At 34.2% G+C, this 21224-nt stretch overlaps 1 protein-coding gene across 2 annotated transcripts in view; it reads right to left on the bottom strand.

The window, feature by feature from the left end:
• The window catches only part of Col4a5 (collagen type IV alpha 5 chain), a 210454-nt gene that overhangs the window by 145405 nt on the left and 43825 nt on the right, over positions 1 to 21224 (bottom strand). The window lies entirely within an intron of this gene.

Below are 21224 nucleotides of genomic sequence, written 5' to 3'. Positions count from 1 at the left end.
TATTTTTGTATAAAAAAATAGAATACATTTTGTCAAGCCCACTACTGAAAACCTTTGCACAAGGAAAATATAAAACATTGGTAATCACTGTTCCATCTTCAGAACCCATGGCTTAAAAAGTAAGCCAGCCTCCTGTCTTGTCTTCCAAGTTTTCCTTTCGATAGTGTTTACTGGAGAACTTCCCAAAATTCTAATCAATTAACTATGTCTCAAACTAGAAGACACCATCCTAATGAAACCTGTTTCTTTGATTATAAAGGAAAGCCAAAATGGTGTAATGATAGAAGCATCTCTCACACTGCAAGAGTGTGTTCCAGTAAAATGTATACTCTGAAACTTCAACTTAAAATCTGTTATTGTTCTGTATAGTTTTTTTTTGTTGTTGTTGTTTTGTTTTGTTTTGTTTTGTCAACTTGACAAGGAAAGGGAAATCAAATGGAGAAAATGACCCCCGTAGGAAACCCTAAGTAGCATTATTTTTTCATAAATGATTGATGTGGGAGGGCCCATCCCACTGTAAAAAGTGCCATTCCTGGATGCTCATGAGTTGTATAGGAAAGTAGGATGAGTAAGCCACAAGAACAAACTAGTAAGCGGCATTCCTCCATGGCCTCTACTTCAGTTCCTGCCTCCAGGTTCCTGCCTTGGGTTCCTGTTCTGTCTTCCCTCAATAATTGACAGTGGCTGGGTCATGAAATCAACACATACCCTCTCCTCTCCAAGTTGCTTTTGGTCGTAGTATTTATCACAGTAATAGGAAGCATATTAGTTACACAATCATTACTATACACAGGTATTTAGACTATACTCTGTTTTCAGTATTACATGTTAACTTATAACTCCACTAGATTTATCTAGGTATAATCATTCATCAAAAAAGCATTATTATTGAAGGCAAGAAAACTTGTTAGGCACAAAGATATCAATATAAATAAACCCATGTAATTCTGGCTTATACAAAGATAAATTATTGGTTATAAACTATGAATTTATAAAATTAAGAAGCCACACATTCACAAATTCTTGAGAAAGGAACAGTCAATACTCATAATACCCAATTAGGTTTTATATATTGTCATCCACAATAGCTACAAATATGAGAATAATATTTGACATTAGGAAGTGTATCTACAATTAAAATATGAATATATGCACATTAGATTTTGTTATAAATATAAAAATGACATCTTTTTGCATTTTCAGACATTTGAATCAAGAGATCTTTCCACCAAGTACAGATTGCGATAATGAAAATAATGAAAAACTGCCTAATAGAATTTTATTAATAGAAACAAAAACAACATGAATTCCCATTACACATGTATTTCAAGTCTCAATATATAACCATAACACATAAATCTTAAAATAATTTATGAACAAATAAAACATTTTATATTCCTGGTTATATGCAATGTTCCTCAAGATTAATGATTTCATCATATTAAACTTCTTTATCAATTAACATGAAGTATATTTTAGAGATAACACTCCTTAAAACACATAGGAATTCTAGAAAAAATTGTTTGAAATTAATTTAAAATTTTAAGTTATAATCTATTTATACCAAATAGGTTATAAAAAGGACTGTTACTCTTGGGTTTAAAAAAAAAAAAGACCACTATAAAGCCAAGTCATTGTAATACACACACCAACCACTAGATGCCACTTTCCATGCAGTTATTAGTGGGAAGCCATAAGGAAATGGCCCTAATTAGACATCTCATTAGGTGGAGCAGCTTTTCATTTTTAAGCAGTGTCTATTCATATCGACAAGGAACCTGATAAGCACAAAGCACAATGGTATATCTATGAGTGGCACAAAAATATGTAGACCTGGGTGCTTGCTGCCTTTAATGCACTTGAAACCTAGTTTTTAAGAATCTAGCCATAAACAAATGAAAATGTAATTAAAATTCAGTGGAATAATGCTATAGCAGTAATGAAAAAAGTAATAACACGCAAGAAATATATCCTGATCTTTCTATAGCAAGTCAATCATTATGAGACCATGGAGAAGCTGTCTACATACTCTAGGGTTTGTTTCACATTTATAAAATGACAGAAGTAGATAATATTATTTTGCTTAGTAGATTCAAGCTTTGATTATAGTTATATAGGATTCACCAAATAAAAGAAAATAACTGCTATCCATGGTTATCACAGTTAATAAAGATAGCTCCCTTGAGGCTAAGAATTGTTAATAACACTTGGAAGGTAGGCAGAAAATCTTTGTAGACTAGGAAAAAAAAGATTACACCAAGCAATATGATGAAAGACAATTTGAATGAGGCAAATAGTGAGATAAAATGAACACTACATATCTCAGTTTAAAAGATCCTAAGTCTACATGAAAAGTATAATAGGAAGGTATTGCTTGTTAGCTTCCTTTTGAGACAGAGTTTATGCCCCAAACTAACATGGAACTTGTACTACTCTTGCTTCAGCCTCTCAAGTGCTAGAGTGGTAGCATGGCCATCAATCTTAGCTTTATGTTTTCAATAATATGCTGCAAAATTTATTTCTACAAAATCATAGATGGTTGCTAATGCATGATAATTATGGATCTATAGTAATATTTTTAGTTTTTATTCTATGAGAAAGTATCAAAATAAAAATTGAGGAAGGTTTATAGTACCACACATTAAAATATATCATAAAACTACAATAATTAAAACAGTATGGAACTGCTCCAAGATTTATCGCTCAAAAACAATCGTTTAGTATATGGTATTAGGATAAGTATAGAAAATAATAATAATTTTAGTTCTTAGAATATGAAAATAAAAAACAGATTAGAATATTACCCAAGCCACTACTTTTAGATACTAGAAAAATCCAGATTATCTGCTCATATCTTAAGATTTGGAGCTAAGAACTTCAGATAAGATAGAATGTGACATTTCTTTCTAGATCTGTGTTATCTCATTCCATATGATCTTTTCTGGTTCTATCCATCTATCTGAAAATACTCATGATTTTGTTTTTATTTGCAACTGAATAGTTTTCCATAGTGGTTATGTACCACATTTTCATTATTCATTCGCAGTTGTTTTATTTTTAGCTATTTTGAATAGAGCAGAAATGAACATGACTGAGCAAGTATCTGTGGAATAAGATGTTGAATCATTTGACTACATGCCAAGGAGTAGTATTACTAAGTCATATGATAGATTTATTTTGACATTTTGAGGATTCTCCACACTGATTCCCAGAGTGGCTGGACCAGTTTGCAACCCTACCAACAGTGAGCAGCAGATCTCCTCTCCAATCTATTCAGCACTTGTTTTCAGTTATTTTGTTGGTCTTTACCAGTCTTACTGGGGTAAGGTAAAACCTCAACATTTTTTTTTTTTGCCTCATTTCCCCATTGGCTAGGTACAATGAACATTTTATGAGATGTTTCTTTACCATTTTATTCTTCTTTTGAGAACTTTCTTTTCAGGGCCCAGGCCCATTTTAGAAAGGGTCATTTTTGTTTGTTTGACTGTTCTTTGTATATTCTGAATTGTATGTTCTGAATATTAACTTTCTGTCAGATGTACGGAAGAGTCCTCCCATTCTGTGGGCTTTCTCTTCATCTGGTTGATTGTTTCTTTAGCTGTGCAGAAGTTCCATTTGTCATTTTTTTGTCATTAATCCTTGGGTAAATGGAGTCTTATTAAGACAGTCCTTTCTCATATCTATACCATATAAGATAGTTTCTGTATTTTCTGCTAGCTGTTTCAGTGTTTTGGTCTTTGATCCCTTTTGAGTTAGTTTTTGAGAAAGATGATAAATGCATGTGGACATCCAGGTTTTATTAATAGTACAATTTTATTTGTAATTTTTTAGATTAAATCTTAATCACAACATTTCTTCCTTCCCTTTGTTATCTCCAAACGATCCCATATGCTCTCCTTTAAATTCACGGACACCTAATTTTCCCATCACTATTTATTGAAGATGTGTTTGTCCAGCTCATATTTTGTCATCTCTGTCAAATATAAAGTGGCTGAATTTTAGCCCTTCCTATTTTGTTCCATTGCTCTACTTGTCTTTTCTTTTTGCCAGTACCATATTGTTTTTATTACAATGGCTCTGTAATATATCTTGACTTCTGGAATGGTAATCTCAGCAGCATTGTTCTTTTTGCTCAAGATTGTATTTGGCTATCCTGGGTCTTTTATGACTCCATATGAATTTTAACATTTTTTTCTTAAAGTGGAAAACACATTGAAAAGGTAAAATTATAAAAAATTTTTAAAAAATAATTGGAATACATATTCCTGGTATTTGCTTAGTCAGTCCCTCTTAGAATATTCATCAAAAGGGAAGCTGCTTTTGAATGGGGTCAGAGTTTAATTGCCAGCAGCCATGTCAGAGGCTCACAACTACACGGAACTCCAGCTCTAGGGGAATCTAGAACCTCTTCTGGCCTCCACAGACATCCATGTGCACATGGCATTTAGTCACAGATATAGATACACACACACACAGAAATAAAAGAAACACAAATCTTTTTTAGAAATTTTAAAGTTATCAGAATTAAAAAGTGAAAATACTTGATAGGTGAAGTGTATTTATAAATCATATTTCTCATAAAGGAGAATATATACATGTATAAAGAGACCTTATACCTTATGAATGCAAATACTCCAATTTCAAAATGAGCAACAAATGTTAACCATTTATTTTAAAAAGACAGATACAGAAAGCATGTGCAAATACAGTATCATCAGCCATTAGGGAGATGAAAACCAAAAACATTTTGAAATATCAATTCATACACTATTACCTAGCTCTTATGAAAAAGATAGACAATAATAACATCTACTGAGGATGGAGCCTAGATAAAACCCTCATACATTGCTGGTGGGGTTGCAGAATGATATAACCATTTTAGAACAGTCTAGCAGTTAATAAAACAAACATAATTAACAAACTCTTCCATTCTTAGGCATATATCTAAGAAAAGTAGAAAGTGTTTATAAAACACCTTATATATGACTATTCATAAATCATTACAAATAATATACCAAAGGATAAAAAACGATCCAGATATCCATCAAGATGAAATTATTAAATAATATGTAGTATATGAAGCCAATGAAATATCATTTGATAAGAAAGAGGAGGGAAATATTGTTTCATGCTACAACATCCATGTGCTTTGGAAACATTGTGTTAAGTAAAAACACAAATACAAAATTTCACATCGGCATGAGTTTACTTACATTAAATGTTGAGAATAGATAGAACTATAGAAACAAGTACACTGGTAGTTGCTTGTGGCGGGTGTTAATGGGAAGAGAAAGTTAACGGATGCGGTTTTCTTACCATATTGATAAAAATGTTTGTTCTAAAACTCATTTGGATAATGGCTGTAAAATTATGTACATACTCTACAAAACTACTGAATATATGCGTTAAATGGACAAACTGAATAATGTTTATATATCAAAGATGCTGTTACAACTCATGTAAAGAAATAAAATGTAGGAAGATACACAGTCAACAACTAAGAAGAGGTTAAGACATTTCTCTACTTGAAAACTAACAAGTAAGTTTTGCCCCAGTGTTATGGGATAGTTCTAAAAATGTCAGACTTCTGAATCAGACATAAGAATTATTATTCAAAGCCATATTCTGGGCTTTCCTAAGCTCCCATTTCCACAAGGTAATGCTAACCAGACAGTACGAACTTTCACACAGGTCACATTGCTGGCTGTTGCTGAAGAGAAACCAGGCATTTAAAGAACTTACTTATCTCATAAGGAGCAGGAACTATTTTTCTTGAGGTCTTGTTTTTATTATTCTATTAGGTAAACATAACTGGCTTTTCTTGCAAAGGGAGATAACTATCACTAGTTCTCAAGTCATTTATTATAAAACATCCTTGAAAGTAAAGTTCACTAGGAGGACAGCTCCTCTCCTCCCAAGATGTACAGAGGAGGTCCATGGAAAATTTTCAACAAAATTTTATCTTGAAATTTGAAATTTTAAGAGAATAAACAAAAGTAGGACATAAAAAACTATAAAAGACACGATCCTTTAAAATGATTGATTTTCTCAAGGGTGATAAATTAGTAGAAATTAATGTAAGACATGATTTGTGATGAGGTTGCTAGGTACATGGTGCCATGCTGTTGGTAAGTTACTTTTAAATAATCATTGAACATGCACACACATAGAAATATTAGGAAGCAAGAGTAAGAAGTATGAGGCAAATACAGCAAAACACTGACATACTGAGTCTATATGAAGATGTAATTATTTTCATTACATATTCCTACTATGTTTTGAAAATGCTACTAAAATCTTAGGTAAATACTTTGAGAAAAATGTTGGAAACAAATACCCTTAGAACTTCAAAAAAGGAAGCAAATTTTAGAATGTATGATATGATATTTATCAGAGACATCAAAAGCCTAAAATTACATAGAAAGGTTGAAATAAAAGATGAAAAAGCTATGCACAATAATAACCAAAGAAAGCTGGTATCACTGTATTAATTTTAGACAAAATGGATTTTAAGGCAGAACACATTACAAAAGATAAAACAAATTCACTTCAGAATGATAAAAGATTTGGTTCACAAGGAAGATTTTCTTTAAAATACCCTAAATTATACACATTAATAACATCTCCAAAATACATAAAATAAAAACCAACAGATTTATAAAGGCACACAAGTATATGTAGCCGGAGATCTTAAACAAATCTCTCACAACTGACTGGTATAACACGTAATCAAAATAATATGTAAGGACATACAAACATTTGAACATGACTAATGAACTTATTCTAATGGACTTCTATAATGCAATGTATCCATCAAATGACAAGCACAAATTTATATGAGATAAATCCTAGAAATGTATTAAAATTTACCATACACTGTTCTTTAATTTGAACACATGTAAAAAGGTCAGAGATCATACACAACATAAAATTTAACCGTAATGTTACTGAGCTTGAGTACAGGATTAAAATCTAAGTGAACAATATCAGAGAACAGAACAGATAAAATTAGCCTAATTTTGTTACCAAATTTACATAAGACTGAAAGTGAAGGATGAATTCCAGACTTATTTTACCAAAGAGTATAGATGTAGAAATACCAAATAAAACATGATTGAAGTTGGACTTGACAGAGCACTGGCCATTTTTGAAAGGAAAGGAAAGTTTGGGAAAGAAACACAAATGTCACTCAGGTTAAATGACTAAAGGTTTAGGAAATTCAAAAGAATTTCTGCAGAGAATAGTTTAATAAAGCTGCTGAATATAAACTAATATATTTACATGAATTACATTTTCATATGCCAGAAAATAACAGAGAGGCCACGTACAGTGACACATCAGTCTGGTCTCCTAGGTAGGGGAAATGTGAGGGAACTAGATCACTATAGCACTTTTTGAAAGAAAGATAGCTCAATAAATGCATTGCATGGGTAAATGAAAGACCTACATCAAACAGTATATCAATAATATTCACATACTCAAAATATGAAAGCACAACTTACTGATTTAAAAATGGTATAATATAGGGAGAAGACTGAAAAGAGGATTTAAGTGTTGATAAACAAAACAAATTATTTGCTATTTTTGCCCTTGAATAACTGATTGAGGGATTCAAGAGTGATGAAGAATAGAACTGATGGGTTCCAGTACAAACTAAATTTTGGGCCATAATTTTATAATACAGTACTATATCATCCTAACATGCAATGGCTCTTCTTTTGAGTTTAAGACTCGATTAGAAGACATTATTTTAGTGTATTTTTATTTTGTTATGTGTGTAGGTGTTTTGCCTCCATGGATGTCTGTGCACCACTTGTGTGCCTGGTGCCCACAAAGGCCAGAAGAGGGCATTAGATACCTTGGAAATTGAGTTAAAGATGTTTGTGAGCTGCCATAAGGGTGCTAGAAACTGAACCTAGTTCCTGTGGAAGAGCATCCAGTGTTCTTAAATGCTGATCCAACTCTCCAAGTCAAGACATTATTTTAAATGGAATTTTTAGAAACAAGTTGTCTTGAACCTGATAACATAACACAAAATCTCCACTGGAAGAACAATTGTTAATCACTTATTGTTGAATTCAAAGCTAAAACTTTTGGGTATTTTTGTACAACCTTTCATTGTTATCCTGCCACAAGCCATAAATACATCATATTTCTTTATAACAAATGCTGACAATAAAACAGTGCTAGAGGAGTTGTAATAGATCCTATAAATTAACTAATGTACTCCTATCATTTTAAATGTGAAAAAATGCAGAGCCTATCAGTAGCAGAGGCAGAGCCAGCACTATTTCCCCTGACTTCTCCAATATTTCCAGTTGATTCTCATTTGCTTCCAAATTCTGAGCAAAAGCCAAGACATTTTGCCAGATTTTCTATGAAGAGGAAATATTTTTCTTCTCACTGTAATGAAAGTTTTCTTTAAAAATCAAATTATTGATGAACACATTAATCAGTTGGAAAGCCTTTTAACCAAAACAGCACCTGCCAGTTTCTCCATATTCAGAGTAGAAACATTAATGACTCAATAAAATATGATGTAGGAGCAAGGGAGGTTGTTCAGTAGGTACAGCACTTCCATACAAATGTGAGGAACTGAGATCAAACCCTCACCACTTATCAGTGCTACAGTAGTGGGTATCTGCCATCCCAGTGCTTCTTCAGCAAGGTGAGGAGTAGAGACAGGAGAATTCCTAGAAGCTCCCAAGGCCAGCTAGCCTGCTGTATGCAGAACAGCAACAGATAACAAAGAGACCCTGCCTCAACCAAGATGAAAAGTGAAAAACAACACCTGAAGTTGCTCTCTCATCTCTGAAGGCATGGAGTGGCACACACATATCCACATACAGACACACATGCATCACACACAAAAATACAACGATGTATACATGTAAAATTAAATTTTGACACCTATAAGTAATTCACAATTACAACATCTAACTTTCTAATGCTACTTCACTTCTTATTAAAACTTTGAAATTTATTGGGATAGTTGAAGAACAACATATTTTTTTCTATTTTAGAAACTTTGTTGCTGTTGATTATTCAGTGGATAATAAGCCTATAAACTCACATTGATCAAAGTGAGCCCTATAGTTTGAAGATATCTGTGGTGATTTGAAAGAAAATGGCCCCCAAAGGATATGACACTATAAGGAAGCTTGGCCTTTTTGGAGTAGGTGTGGTCTTGTTGGAGGAAGTGTACCACTGTAGAGGTGGGCTTTGAGGTTTCATATGTGCTCAAGCATTGCCAAGTGAGACAAACCACTTCCTGTTGCCTCCACAGATGTAGATAGAACTCTCAGCTCCTTCTCTAGCACCATGTCTGCCTGCACACTTCCATGTCCCACCATGATGATAATGGACTGAACCTCTGAAACTGTAAGCCACCCCAATTAAATGATTTCCTTTATAAGGAAATTGCCATGGTCATGGTGTCTTTTCACAGCAATAGAAAATCTAACTAAGACAAAATCAATTAACAAATGGCAGCATTTCTAACACTTACTCTGGATGATTTACCAGTTACTTCATTACAAGTACTGTAATCTCCAAATCCACAGACAAGTTTCTCAGATTAGCAACTGTAACTTTACATTTGGTGCAAGAAAAACAAGCCTATGCCTTGCATTAAGTAGCCCTTTAAAAATTATAAAGATGTATTTATTTTTAAATTTATTTTATGTGTATAAACATGTGCCTGCACATGTGTATATCACATGTATGAGATACTAATGCAGAACAGATAAGGCTGCACATCTGGAACTGGAGTTACAGGCAGTTGTGAGCCGCCTAATGTGAGTTCTGGGAACTGAACCTGGGTCCTCTGAGTTCTCTTAGCTTCTGGGACATCTGTCCAGCCATTGGGTAATTATTTTATTTATAAGTACTTCTAGATAGAACTTATGTGAAACGGCACTCATTTTTTTGGTAATTAGGTTGGATAAATAGGACTTCTATATACAAAAATTACCTAGTCAAATTTATGTTCATTGTTACCTCAAACTTGAGGTAAGAGGTTGGTCCTGGTTCAGGTAGCTTGTATTTGGTTTCTATTCATTTTTTTGAGACAATATCTCATATAGCCCAGGTTATCAAACTTTCTGTGTACATGACAATGACTTTCCTGGCCCCAAGTATGGGAATTGGAAGTATCCACCATCATACCTGGCTTCTTTGTTTCTTATGTTATCGCCATAGAGTGCATTTTTAACAAATGTCATTCTAACTTAGGGTAAGTTTTATATATGGAAATCCCATTGTGCATGAAGCCCTGGGTTCAATCTCCAGCCAAATTATACTAATAGTAAATTAAACTTAATAATTTTTTGGGGGGAGAGGGGTTCGAGACAGGGTTTCTCTATAGCTTTGGAGCCTGTCCTGTACTAGCTCTGTAGACCAGGCTGACCTCAAACTCACAGAGATCCACATGCCTCTGCCTCCCGAGTGCTGGGATTACAGGTGTGCACCACCACCACCCGGCAAAACTTAATAATTTTAAAGAAATGAACACTTAAACTCTAAAAAACAAAGATGTTTGGGAAAGTCTCTTATTGGGCTCTACAGTTGTTTTACAGAGATTAAATTGTTTACTATCATTGTATGACTCTGCATTAATGAATATAGAACTGTTTCAGGAAAGCCTCATATTATAAATGACTGTCTTCCAATATTTTTAGCTTGGAGTGTGCCAAATTTAATTTTAAAAAGTTATTTGGAAAGGTGATTGGAGAGGTTTCTAAGTGATTAACACACTTGTTGCTTTTGCAGAAGATCTAGATTTGGTTCCCAGAACTCACAATCATCTATAACTCCAGTTCCAGGGAATATAATATGATGCCCTTATCTGACCTCCATGGGCACCATGTGCACACAGATAGAGACAGAGATAGAGAAAGGGAGAGAGAGAGAGACACAGACAACACACACACACACACACACACACACACTAAAATACATAAATACAAAAAAAGGTTTTTTGGGGATGGAATCTTGCTACATAATTCAGGCTGAACCTGGAACTTGCTAATTTGTCCATATTGTTTCCAAACTTGCAATCATTCTTCCTCAGTGTCCTCAGTACTGGGAGTTCAAAAGTGTTCCTTCATATGTGTTACATAAGAGCTCTATCACAGAACTATATCACCAACAGTTTTTATTTATTTGAAGACAGGATACTCCAATGTTGCTCAGGTCATCCTTGAAATTGCAATTCTCCTGTCTCAGCTTCCAGAGTAGCTGAGATTATAGGGTTGTGCTAGAACCTCCAATTATAAATTTTATTTTAAACTGATAATGGCCTGATGCATTTATACATTATTGTGACTCTTAATATTAATTATTAACGTAACAGGATCTGGAATCACCAAGGAGACAAACTTCTAAGTATCATTGTGAGGGAGTATATAGATTGTGTTGAGGTGGGAAAACAGACCCTAAATATCAGGAGCATGATTCCACTGGCTAATCCCGGATGCAATAAAAAAGGAGAAAGAAGCCTGTGTATTAGAACTCATCTCTCTGCTTCTAGACTTCTTGTAAGATAGAGTCTCTCAGGGCAAGGAATAAACTGAAAAAAAAACAACACTGTTTTAAACAATATGGGGTAATAGTAATTTATCATGCTCTTAACACATGGATTCTCAAGCATACTATCATATTTACTTGTCATATATGAAATTACATATAGAAGATAAATTAGGAAGTTTGTTATGAAAGCTTACAAAACAAATAAAAATGAAAAACACCACATGTATAGCTCTTTGCAATTTATAGGCAAGAGGATAACTATTTGATCTCTGTAATACATCCAAATATAGTGATCTAGGTTTTTAAAATGTAGAAACTGAAGTTTACAGGGATCAAATGACTGTTTAGGATCACAAAGTAAGATGATACTTAAACTCTCACATCTCTTAATTACAAATGACAAATTCCTTGCACTATTAAATAATTCCATTGGAAGTAAAGAGTGAAGCTTTCCAAATGAAAACTAGTGGTTCGAAATGATGATAGCGTGTGGGCTGGAGTGAAGACTCGGTAGTAAAGAGTGTGGACTACTCAATTGTAAGGACTGTAATTAGGTTTCTATCATCTATGGTATGTGGCTCGCAAACACCTGCAAATTCAGCTCCAAGAAGTTCAATACCCGCTTCTGCCCTCTAAGGGCACTCTCACACAAGTTTGCACACACACATACACAGATGTCTGTAGGCCATGGGAAAACATTAGATCCCCTGGGACGAGTCATAGACAGTTGTGAGCTGTATTTGGATACTAGGAATCAAACCCGGGTCCTCTGGAAAAGCAAGTGCTCTTAACTGCTGAGACATCTCTCCAGCAATTTACTCATTTCTTTACCATGCAATGTAATAATAGAATGAGACAAAGTCAGTGGTTATTATCACATTTAAGTTACGAGATTCTAAATGACTAAACATTCCTTCAATGACGTTTTCTCCCATTCTAAAATACATAACTTATTTAGGAGTGCACATGGGACAGTTATATCACGTTAGACATAATTATGACCTGGTTATTGTCGTCATTTGGAATTTGAGCATGAGATAAGGGATGTGATTGTGCATCAAGTTGACAAGAGGTGGACTTGTGACAGCTGATTTTGGTTGTCAACTTGACTAAATCTGGAGTACACTAAGACCTGATCTGCTGGGCATAGCTGTGAGGGATTTTCTTAATCAGATTATTTAAGACACATCCTAAATCTAGGCCACAACTTCTGGTGGCAGCTCACATAAAAGAACATAAGAGAAGGAAGCTTTTGCTTTTTGCCTGCTTGTCTTCACTTTCCCTGGCAAGTTTATCTATCTATCTATCTATCCAGTTGCTGACATGTTCCTTTGCAGGTATGAGAACCTACTTTTTAGGGGTTGAAGTCTAGTGTGATAACCAGCAGATTTCTAGAAATATTGTGGGACTCTAGCACCAGATTGGGACAACTAAACTATCCAGTCTTGTGGAATGAACAACAGACAGATTATTGGCCTTTGTTGGACTACTCAAACCATAGTCTAATAGATCTCCCTTTAATATATATTTATTCTACCAGTTCTGTTCCTTTAGAGAACCCTGACTAAGACACTTGGCCTTGGAAAAGTACTAACAACACAGATAAAAGCAGCAAACAAGAATACCACAGAAACATGATTATAAGAATAAAAACTTCAGAGTTCTGCTGAGCATAAATATGTCTGGAATGTCTCCTATGAAGCAATCAAATTCTGTGTTTTAAGTCCCAGTGAGTCCAAATCCAGGGCTCTATGCCAATGTAAAAATCCACTAAGATGTCCTAGGCCTACTTGTTGCCTATTTACAGGAAGAAAGAAAGAAATTTATTTTTTCCCTGATGAGTGGACTAGAATATTTTTAATGGAATTACTAGCTCAACATCTCAGCAGCTGGTATTCACAGTCAGAGGAGCTAATATGATCTTAAACTCTACTACAATGTTCAATCAGACAAGTGTTCTATATGAAATCTCCCCAGTTCATGCTTTTGAATGAGCAGAAATCACAGAAACACGTAAAGCAAGAATGCTTCAGTTCTGCCTGTTTCATTTGTGAACAACAGGAAAAGACAAGGTATTTTAAATAATACAATTGTATCACTAATTACATAAAACAACATATGAAGTGTGGAAAATAATATAATATCCCCATAAACTCATCCAAATATAAAATTTCAATACCATGCTGCAAAATTATATCTGTGACACACCCTATACACTCTCAAGTCAATGCTTTGAAAACTAACAACTTCCTATTGAAGTTGACAGTACTTTCTCCATACTCAGTCATATGGGACAATTATTTCCAAAGAAACTCTTGTCTCTTGTTTGTATGTTCTTCAAAATATATTGTCACTTTATATGATTATAATGACAAAAATCCATCTTTTTCTTAGCCCTCTCTAGATGAGACCAGTTGACACAGGTGAGAAGATGATTGACAAACGGATATGGAAGATGGATGTGTAGAGTTCCTTATAAGAAAAAAAAGAATCTAGATAGGCTTATAATGAAAATAGCAACCATCTAGCAACTGGCTTTGAAATCTCACTTTAACATGAAATTATACATCATACCTGTCACTGGTTATTAAGGGAATTCTGGGTGAAAAGGTCTAATAGCTGCATAACAATTTTAGAAATTCAAGTCTAATTGGATAGATATTTGCATGCCCAATATCATTGGAACACTGAACTCGAAACAGAAATAATGAAACAAATGTAATATATTAGAAATTAAAATGGGTGGGGAATTACTCAGTGGTTAAGAGCATTTGGTTTTTATAACAAAAGGGCCTAGGTTCAAAACCAGCACCCCTATGTTGGTTCACAATTGCCTGTAATTCCAGTTCCGGGAGACCTTATGTCTCCTTTGGCCTCTTCATATACATCAGGAATGAAAGTCATACACAAATATACATACAGACAAAACACTCCTACACATAAAATAATTTTTTAAAAAGAAATTAAAACAACAGTTACAGATCTACAAGTAGATAAAATTAGAACAGAGTATCTTTACCTGTATTAGATTTGTAGGAGTGGAATGTGTCTGTTATTAAGAAAGCACTGGCTATATTTCTAGTTAATAATCCCCTACAATATATAGGCACATAAAGAGATGAGGTAAACACAAGTTGGTTCTATAAACATTTACATGAATCTTTTTTGTTTGTTTGTTTTGTTTTTTCGAGACAGGGTTTCTCTGTGTAGCTTTGCGCCTTTCCCGGAACTCGCTTTGGAGACCAGGCTGGCCTTGAACTCACAGACATCTGCCTGCCTCTGCCTCCCGAGTGCTGGGATTAAAGGCGTGCGCCACCACCACCTGGCTTACATGAATCTTAATTATCTCAAAAGCAATGAGTATTACTGGAGATACAGAAATATTGTTCAAACATGAATTGGAATAAAGAACCCACCTTAAGAGATTTTGTAATTCAGCTAGACAAACACAGAGGCAAATCAATAGCTTTTATGAAATAATAACAATCATACACAAAATTCTGTAATGAAAGGAAGTGTAAATTAATTGATGTGACTTTGATATGGTGGCACATGCCTGTATGGCTGATAAACAAAGACTGAGTTTGAGGCCATTCTAGGCTCCTTAGTGGGAACTTTTTAGCAAATAAATAAATAAATAAATAAATAAATAAATAGGTATTAGAAGAAAGAAGAGCCACTTTAATTAGGAAGGGAAAATGACAAAAGAAAGTCAATCTGAATTTTATTGGAAACTTAAATGGAAGTAATATGGGCAATTATGAATTTGGATCTTTTATAGTCAGTACAATCTAGACTGTGTAACATCTGAAATTAAACTAGTCCAAACTGAGATTTTCTGTGAATGAAATCTATACACAAGAATTAAAGAGTGTAAAATATCTTACTCTCAAATGATAAATTTGAAATGATAATGACTATGAAGAATGACAAGAATGAAAAATCCATTATGCAAACAAACAACAATGGGAAAGAAAATATGCACAAAGCAGAGGAACCTTGACTAAATTGGAGTTTAAAACATGTAGGAACATTGACTATGGGAATGAAGACAGGCAGAAGCAAAATAAAGATATGCAGATGGAGGGACACAAACCTGAAAGAAAATGAACAATCAAACTCTAAAAGGAACCAACACTTTTCAGGAAACTGCTGAGAGAAAGAAAAGCGACATGGTTGACCTGGTATTTGAATAACATTTTGTTCAGTTTATCTGCAACAAGGAAGGTGGCCTTCAAACTAATGAGCACAAGAACCAATTCCTTATCTAAGGGAAGACAATGTGAAGGCTGAAAGAGCTACATTTTTAGACTCAAATAATCATGTGTTAAGCTATGCGAACTTTTTCATAACTACTGCTGAAACACTTGTAAATATGAGAAGTAAGAAACAATACAATCAGATATAAAATAATCCGAAAAACTTTTCTAGTGTTAAAAAGAGATGAATTACAAGGAATATGGAAACCACCACATAACTAAGTAAGTTAAGTACGATAATAGTTTTGCATGTAATGGAAACAGAAAAGCTGAGTGACTAGAATCCACAGCAAGAACATACATGTAATATTCTTACAGGTGAAATACTGAACAAAATAAGATTCAGTTCTCTATACTCCCTAATATCCTGCCCATGAACCATAAGGGGGTCCTGCATTGCCTAAATTCTCTGCTATATCCCTGGCTATATTTCTTAAATATTATTCTATTCTCCAATTTTCTTATGTGGCCTAACTCCTGGAGTTAAGTGTAAGACTAATGTAGTTACCCTGTATACCTGACACTCTTTATGAGTTCCAGGCAATGTTACCTAATGTTAAGTTCAAATTTACTTGTTAATTATGCCCAATTATTAGAGATATGTCCTCAGTATATAATAGTACTAACATTCTGAATATTATAATGGTTAATCTATTCAAGGAAAATATTCCAGCAAATCACAATTATTATCAGGAAAATGAAATTTATTATCATTTGTTAAAAGTTTGCTTTTCTTTATTAGATGTTTTGCATATTAACTTTAGAGTAGTCAAAACTTGGTTACTGGATATATCATAAAGGTACAAAAATTAAGACAGAGTGGTACCAGCATAAGGATACCCAAATAAAGGAAACAAAAGTGAGATCGCATGTGGCTAGTTTTAAGTAAAGCCATCAAAAAAATCAAAGAGGAAAAATATATTCAATTGGTTCTGAAACAACTGGATGCCCATATATAGACAAATAAGATTCAGTCTTTGTATCATACCAAATTTGAAATGGATCATAGACTAAGAAACAAAAACTGAAACCAACAATGTTTTTAAATAAAAAAAAGAAACAAATTTAATAAACAAACATAAAGATTATAATTGGAGCTTAAACAAAGATTTTTGGAGAAGACAAAGAATCAACATTAATAAACTATTAAATAAGATTTTATCAAAAATTCAAAACTGAATTCATTAACATATATCATCTTTAATATGTTTAATAAGTAGGACAGATGTAGGACCACATATTTACAATGTATAATCTCACCAAAACAAACAAACAAAATTATATATCCAGGATATAACACTGATGAGGGAAAATTTTACCACTGTGTTTTTCATTTGGATTTTTCAGGTGGATAATGATACCGAGTATTTTTTTCATGTAATTGTTAGCCATTTGTATTTCCTCTTTTGAAAATACCTCTTAACACCATTTGCTCATCTTTAAACTGGACTGTTCTATTTTGCTAAGGTTTGTAAATTCCTTATATTATCTCAATACCCAAGCAAAAACATAATTAAAAGGTATAAAACAATATATTCAACTAACATGGAAAAAGATATTGAAAGAGGAAGGATGGTAAGACACAGGTGATGGATATGAAGGAGGGGATAGGAATAATGGGGGATTCCATTATTGTAAGTGGAGAGATGGATGGGAGGGTATGGAATAGGAGGATGCAGGGGAGAGATAATGAGCACTTAGGATGTTTTTTTTTAAGCCATGTGGAAAGCTACTATTTTATAAGCTCCATGTGTGCATGCGTGTGTGTGTGTGTGTGTGTGTGTGTGTGTGTGTGTGTGTAAAATTTTTCACATAATAGAGTTTAATTGAAGTTACCCTACACAGTGGATAATATTCCTCCCCAAAAGCATATGTTGCCAAATAAGTAGCCCCGTTCCAGGTATGGAAAACTTACCCTCATATTGTTGGCCACGGGTATCCTAAAGAGCAGCAAAGTATATAAGCTGTTCCTATAGCTCTTTGTTGCCCACCAGAATTTGATGATAAGACCAAATTGCTATAGACATCACACAGTTTGGTCACAGGACATGGAGAAATCAAGCTGATACTGACCAGAAAGTTCTCTCCATGCCAACTAGCTTTCATAGTAGAAGATACTGTGTAGACTGCTGGAGCAAGTGTCACCAACATTTTCCCCTAGTAGTGAACCTTGTGAATTGCCTTAATGAGTGATGTGTCAAGATATGCTCACAGGTGCACCAGTGGCATGAATGTTATGGGGGAAGCCAACTGCTTTCTGATATGATTTAAGGCAAGCTCAATTTGGAAATTCATGTCAAATACTATAAATCTGGCCAAGAACTGATGATTGGAAAATTGAAAGGGCCTAAGAATACTACATTTATTCTGCAAAATAGACATAATATCAAACTGTCATCTAAATGCATTACTTCTATGGCCATAGATTCATGCTCTCAGACCTCATCAGAGAAGATTCTTTAGGCAGTCTACATGGTTAACACAGAAACTCACAAATGATTTAAGTGCCAAGACTGTCTATGGGTTGCTCAGCAAAAATGCGGGCGTTGATATCACTTGCCCCATACATCAAAGTTGAGGAGACTATTATGGAGAGGGGGTCAGAAAGACTATAAAAACAAAATCTTGAGGATGAATTGAGGGCATTTTTTCTGGACATTATAGGACTTCTGCAAGCATGAACTCAAAGCAGCTGTGGCTGTGATCAAGATCAAACTAGTATACCTTTCTACCATGGAAGGAAGAGTTATGATCCCCTGTCCCTAACTGAAGAGTTACTAACAGCTAATGAGTTATGGTAGAAGGAGAGGCAAGATTTTTAATGATTTGGCCCCTGGTAGGTTGGTCACACTCCAGGACATGACTTCAGTACAAATTCGACAAATGTATGCTACTTTTAAAAAACAGAGGGCATGAAATTGTGGAAGGTGGGTCTGGGAGGAATTAAAGGAATAAATATGATCAAAATATGTTATATGAAATTCGTAAGTAATTAATAAAATAATATATTAAAATTGAAAGTTCCAGAAATAATTTGTTTAAAAAGCAATAGAAGCTGGGCATTGGTGGCACACACCTTTAATCCCAGCACTCGTGAGGCAGAGGCAGGTGGATCTCTGTGAGTTTGAGGCCAGCCTAGGCTACAGAGTGAGTTTCAGTATAGGCTCCAAAGCTACACAGAGAAACCCTGTCTTGAAAAAACCAAAAAAAAGCAATAGATTCTAACAACACATGGAAATTATCATTCACCAAGATGAAGTAGTAGTCACTCCAGCAATGTAAGGATGGTTACAAATAGACAAACACATTATATCAACAAAATAAATGACAATAATTATATGATTATCTTAGTAGATGCAGAAAAGGTATTCAGTAAGACTCAATATTCCTCTGTGATGGAAAACTTTGAACAAATCATGTATATTTTAACAGAATAAAGAATATATACAACAAACCAGCAATAAACATCACAATGAGTTAGGAACAACTACTAAGTATTTCTTTTAAGATCTAGAACAAAATGAGGATGTCCTGTGATTCAATATGTAACTGGAAGTTTTAGTAAGAAAAATTAAACAAGAAAAAAGGAATAAAAATCATACAAACGTGAAGCATAAAAATCAAACTGCCTCATTTATATATAGCATGATATAAACCTACAGAATCTATTAATATATAATTAAAATTGATAAATTCAGAAATTTGGCAAAATTAAAGTCAACAAACAAAAGTCAATAGAATTTTTATACACCTATAACAACCTTTTAGGAAATTAGTATCCCTCAAACCAGTACAAAAATAAAATGAAATAATGAGTAATTAATTTACTAAGAATGTAAAGGACAAAATATGAAAATTAAAAAACAGTAAACTAAGAAAGTGAAAAAAACATATCTACTACACAAACAGCAAGACCATATTCATGACCAGAAAAAAAAATATACTGTTAAACTGTTCATAATATCAAGTAATTTTCTTAAGTTCAATATAATCTCCACACATCATAGACTAGAAAATAAGCTAGAATTTTATTTCACTGCCACTGGCCAGATTTCACAGTACTAGAAGGCGCTATACATGCTACCAGAAAAGAAAGGTATTCATCAATACTACCTAGCTTTGAACCTTGTGTGCTACAATAAAAACCTGACTGGTATGAGAAGCCTCTTGTCTAATAGTGGTAAGAAAGTCATGAGAGTAACCTATCATTTTCATAGGCCCTGGAGGTAGAACCTACTAGTAGTCTGGTAATCGTCAATAGTATTAAAGCAATTCCTACTGGCTTTTTGTTGTACCCACAGATAAGTATATCTCTGAAATCTCATCAGAGAAGATTTTTGTTTTGAGTAGAGGGAAATTAAAACAGAGACCCATAACTAGACAAGATGAAGAGAATTAGTGACTACAGAGTGCTCAGTCCTAAGTGAGACATCAGTATCACACCCCTTCCTCCCAAAACTCAGGGACTATTGCAGAAGAGATAAGGGGATGAGAGCCAGGAGCAGTGGATGACTACAAGGAAATAGGCTTTGCCAGACAAATAGAGCAGTTGTGCACACAAACACACAGCACATGCAGCAAGAGAAAAATCTAAGCATGGAGGAGGGAGTTGGGCTCAAAGTCTCGCCCCTAGCTAAGGAATTTTTGGTAGTTGATAGATGCCAGGAGAGAACAAGAGAGCTAGTTTTCCTTAAGGGTGTGGTCCCTGGCAAGTCTAACATAACGCAAGTCTAACAGTGGATGGCCATACACCTAAAAGTATATACATAGCACCAATAGGTTTAAAAAAATTAAACATAAAGTTGGTTGTTTATGGAATTGGGGTGACTATGGGAGAAGATGAGGAAAGGTCAAAATACAATGCATGAAATTCTTGAGGAATTAATAAAAATGTTTAAAAAAAAAACCCTAACTAGAAACCCACTTTGAAATATCAGTGTAAGGGCCAGACAGGTGGCTCAGCAGGTAAGGCCCTTACCTCCAAGCCTGATGATTAGAGTTTTATCTCCAGTACCCACATGGTGGAAGGAGAAAGCTCCTGGAAGGTGTCCTTGTGGCTCCACCGGTTCATCATGGTACCCACCCACACATTAAATAAATAAATGTAATAAAAATTTTCTTAAAGATTGCATCAGTATAAACAATAACTTCTTGGATATGAGTCCCAAAACAAAGGCAAATAAAAGCAAAAACGGAAAAGTGGGATTATATCAAACTAAGAAGCTTCTACACAATAAAGAAAACAATTGACAAAGTGAAGGGACAACTTACAGAATGGAAGAAAATATATGTAAATTGTTTATCTCTCCATGGAATGATATCCAGAGCATAAATAAGAAAGCTTTTCAAGACTATAACTGCTTTATAAAAAGACTAGGAAGCCAACACTCCTATTAGTCAAGTACAGCATACTTTGTTTCAGTAAGAAGAATATTT

Source organism: Onychomys torridus, chromosome X (assembly GCF_903995425.1).
Source record: "Onychomys torridus chromosome X, mOncTor1.1, whole genome shotgun sequence".
In the NCBI taxonomy this organism is placed as follows: domain Eukaryota; kingdom Metazoa; phylum Chordata; class Mammalia; order Rodentia; family Cricetidae; genus Onychomys; species Onychomys torridus.
Note: the sequence above shows the minus strand (reverse complement) of the source record. Positions and strands in the feature narration are given on the sequence as shown.